Here is a 4,583-nt window from a genome sequence, read left to right on the forward strand (position 1 = left end):
AGGGTGCAGCTGCTTGAAACAGAGTAATTTGACATAGTAGGTCAGCCACTGGTCACAGGTGGGACTATTTGGGAGGCATAGTGTCCTACCTTGGAGTAAAAATGAATGAAATGAATGCTCAAACTGGTACAGGGTGGGAGATGTGTGAGACCTCCCTGTTTGGGTATCACTGAGATATTTTATCGGTGTTACTGAATGTGGAAGTGTCCTCTGAGATTGCAGTGAGTCCAGGATGCCAGTGCAAGGGAGCCCTTCACCACTTGCGTTGACTGACTGTGCCAGGTCTTCAGTGTGTTGGTGCTGGGGTGTCTTCATGCAGCCACATGGTTCTCTGGATCAGTAGGTTGACCCAGGTGAAAGTGGATGAACAGGATCTTGTAGCTGGCAAGACAGAAACCCATGGCTAAGTAACTTGGAAGCCAAAGACTGGGATACCAACCATCCTGCATGTGGAACTTGGCAGTTCCTCAGAAAGGCAGTTATTAAGAGTTTGAAAATAAAAAGGAACATAAACATACGATTCCAAGAATGGTGATGCATGTCTTCTAATAATCAAATTCCTTTGAAGTGTTTCAGTTTTAATACCCAAATCACTAACTTTGCAAAAATCTGGTATCTGCCTCTTCTCCTAGGCTCTTCAGGTGAATGAGTACAGGGATCTCTACTTCTGTGGTGAGAAGAATTCAAATGCTACAGTGTTTGTGGGAGGTACAGGCAGTTGTCCCCCCAATATTTCAGAAGAAATGTAAGTAGCTCATTTCTCTCTCATGGTGGTTCTAGACCTGAATTGTGATGATTTACTTTAAGAGAAGCCTGACTGTTTCAAAATTTTGTACCATGCATGGAATAACCACTCACAAGCCAGTCTCAATAATATGTCCCAAAATAATGTATTTCAGGATTATACAGTAAAACTCCACAATTACCCAAGAGTTAAGTAGGGAGGAAACTTTATTCATAAAAATAGGCAGATGAGCTGAATTAAGTTTTGTATTTGATAACCTAGCCCTGACTTACCAGTTTTCTTAAACAAACTGAAGTTCACTTAACAACTGAAATGCAATGTATGGACAGCTACAGAGTTGCTGGAAAGCACTAGACCTGTGATCAAAAACATGACTCCCCCACAGAGCTTGTTTGCAAATATTAACCTCCCTGCAGATACAGCACAAGGCTGAGGTATCTATCTTTCAGTGCTTTATTTTGCCCTATTTGAAATACTCTTGAGTATTGATACTTTAAGTTGTGGCAATGCAAGTATTTCATGACACGTGCTAGAGGGCTGGCAAACTGAGGGTTTTGCAGGGAACATTGCTAAAGCGCTGTTTCCACAGCTCTTAGACCCCAAACCCCTGCTATGGACCTCAACCTGCTTTTGTACTTACCACGGTTTAAGGTGGTTCTGAGATTTCCTTATAAATTGCCAGCTATCTATAAACAACAATTAGGTTACTACTGAAAAATTGTGAGAACCAGAGATCTAGATTTGTCCCTTAAGTTTTTTTTGATGATGGGTTATTTCTGTCACCTGTTTTGCAGAGTTGAGGGTAGAAGGATCTTTGTGGAACAGGAATAGAAGTAATTACTTGAAGACTTGCACCACAGTAATACTAAGTTGCACCCCATGCTTTTCTTCAGGTGTTCTGGTGAAGCATACCTGTGCAGCCAGGGAATCGCACCGACCAGCTGGGCAATGTGGGAAAACATAGTGGCTCTCTTCTGCATGACTGTTATCTTCCTTATCATTGCCTATGCAAAACTCCGGTTTATGAGAAAGTTCACATAGAATCCTGCGTTGCTTTGGTCTGCAGCTTCTCAGGTCTTAAAACCGCAAAGCCTGTTAGGGCCCACTGGAGATTGCCAGAATATTTCAGCTAAGTTTACTGGACTTCAGATGGGAACCCTGTCCTCCTGTTTCTGGAGTATGATCTCCTTAGGATTGTATGATTGTGGTTTGTAAGAAGACATGCATTAATGTACGCTGCGTAAGTGATTTTTTCTAAGACAATATAACTCTCCTAATTCCTTAGGTATATATCAAACTATATATTGTAAAGCATTATTATTCTGTGGCCAGCTTATACTGGAAATATTCCTTTGAACATGTGAGCTTCTCCATCACGAAAGGTATAAGGTGATGGTGGCATTTATGCATTGCTAGTGCCTGTCACATCTGAGGAGAGCTAGAGACCATTCCCAGTGTTTTGGAGATGCATTTGAATTTGAAGTGAGTATGGGGTATGAGCTGTCCTTGCCAAGCAAGAATATTTATACTTTTGGTAGCTTCTCAGTGGAAGCTACTTGCAGAAACAACTTTTGCTTCATTAAAAACTAAACAGCAGTGGTGTAACACATCTCATCTAAGAAGAGTGAGAAATATATACTGCTGTACTGTAAAAAAAAAAACCCACATCACACCAAACAACTTTCCCCCCTCTGACCAACAGCAAAAAATATATTTACTACTTAAAAGGAGAGGAAATTACCTTTTTCTTTATTTTTTTAAATAAAAATTTGTATACTTAGCACTGGCAGAGTTTTTTAACAATAGACAATGTTTAGCTGCACAATCTATGTATATAGTGCCAGTTACACTGTGGAACTGAAGAAAAACACATAGACATTGCTGTGGCAAACTACAGCGACATCTACCGCAGTCCCCACAGGACAAACTGTAGCGTGCCAGCAGCTGTCTCCACACCATCATCAGCAACAACAGAGATTAAGTTGCATTAAGACCCACAGATGCAAGTGGACCAGCAAACGCCAAAGGAAGATATCCTCAAACACAGGACTAGAGAGTTCTCCTGTGAGGGCCGGGCTGAAAGCAGCCCCTGGAACCGGCCTGCGGTGTGAAAGTGCTGCTGTGCCCCAGCAGTGATCGGTGCGGTTGTGGTGTTAAAGGGACAATGATCGCACCGCCGGCGCAGCCTCGTCGAGCACGAACCACGCCCTCTCTGGTGAAAAGTAAACTCGTGCCACCTTTTACACCTCGGTGTTTATCTCTCCCCTGCTGCCGGGACGAGGGCTGCGTGTTGTTGCCCGTTCCCGCAGCTGTCACCCCCCCTTCAGCCGCCGCGGCCGGCAGCTCACGGGGAGGCGGAGCCGGGGCTGGTCCCCGCCCGGCGAGGGGCGGTGCCGGGCCTGGCGCGGCCGGAGGAGGCGGCCGCGGGGCGGCGGGAGGGGCTCTGTGCCCATGGCGGCCGCGGCGGAGGGGGCGGCGGAGGGGCCGCCCGAGTCCGGCGCGCAGCCCGCCAAGCGTAAGGGCCGGGGGCCGGGGCCGGGGCCGGGCGCGCCCGGGGCCGCGGTGCGGGGCAGGGGCCGAGCAGGCTGAGGCGCTGGGAGGGACCCGGGGCCTTGAGTGTGCCGGCAGGGCCGGGCCGGCTGCTGCTGCTGTGCCCCTGCCCCGGGGCACGGCCGCGTCCTCCCCCGCCTGACTCCCCTGCTCCGGCCGCGGGCCTCGGGCAGCCTTCGCGTACGAGCCGGCGAACGCTGCCGAGGAGGGAAGGAGCGGCCTGTGGGTTTGGGGAAGAGCTGCCGGACCGCTCCGGGGAAGGGCAGAACGGGGTAGAAACGGGTTTAGAGAAGAAGAGCGGCGATTGCCGCTTTCCGCAGGCGGGGATCTGCCGTAACCCCGTGAGGGGGACTGGGGGGACTGTGCTGCTGTTCCGGGTCAGTGACTGGAAATAAACATCAGCAGCGTGCGCAAAGTCACTCTGAAGTTCTTCCCAAATTCCCTTCCCGTCGTCTAAGCACAGGAGGGGGCTGATATTTGCCAGTGCGGTCAGGCCGGGTGCCTATCTCTTGAATGCTCCCTAGAGTATTGCTTCGGAATAATTTTGGTATGGTATCAGCTGCTTCAAGGAATCTGCCAGGGTTTGTTACCCTTTAGCGTAAAGTAGACAACTTATATGGGAAGTAGATGTAGGCAATTTAAAGGAAAAAAATATGGGACCATCTTTCCAGTGTGTTCCTGCACCTGCTATAGCTTTGCCTTAACCCTGTAATGTCTGTACCCCGAGTAGAGGATCCTGCTGTTGAAACCGCGGAGGAAGCGAAGGAACCAGCGGAGGCAGACATCAATGAACTCTGTAAAGACATGTTCAGCAAAATGGCCACTTACTTAACAGGTGAACTGACAGGTAAGACACTGCAATACCAATACTTACCTACAAGTAAGTTCTTGTTTCTTTTCACTTTCTTTCAAAGAAATCTGCTGTGTAGTTTGTCTAAGCTAATTTAGATCACATCTAGTAAGACTGGCAATTCAAGTCTGACATGTTGCTAGGCTACTAACAACACTGAGATTAGTCTTATTAATTTAATAAAGTCCTGGAATAGCACAAATATTTTTCAAAATAATTCAGTACAGTATCAGCAACTTAAAAATAATTCTTTTTAGTTTTGCATAAGTTTGTGTATGGAAAAGTGAACAAACAAAAGCGGTCTAGGTTCAGAAAGACTAGAAGGGAAGCACAACAGAGTGGAGCATTTGCAGTTATTTTGTTTCTGAGAGCAAGGATCATGCAGATGTTTTTCCAATATATTGATGCTTTAGAATAAACTGCTGTGCAAAATTAACT

General features: G+C 47.0%; 1 long non-coding RNA gene across 1 annotated transcript; it reads left to right on the top strand.

The window, feature by feature from the left end:
* The first annotated feature begins 6 nt into the window (after positions 1-6).
* On the top strand, positions 7-4,139 carry LOC113941503. The gene is made up of 3 exons (XR_003525694.1): positions 7-745; positions 1,639-2,960; positions 4,026-4,139. It is a non-coding gene; the product is annotated as an uncharacterized LOC113941503 (long non-coding RNA).
* Positions 4,140-4,583: the final 444 nt, after the last annotated feature.

The sequence above is a fragment of the Corapipo altera genome, unplaced genomic scaffold (assembly GCF_003945725.1).
Source record: "Corapipo altera isolate COAL_440 unplaced genomic scaffold, ASM394572v1 49830, whole genome shotgun sequence".
Taxonomy (NCBI): Eukaryota; Metazoa; Chordata; class Aves; order Passeriformes; family Pipridae; genus Corapipo; species Corapipo altera.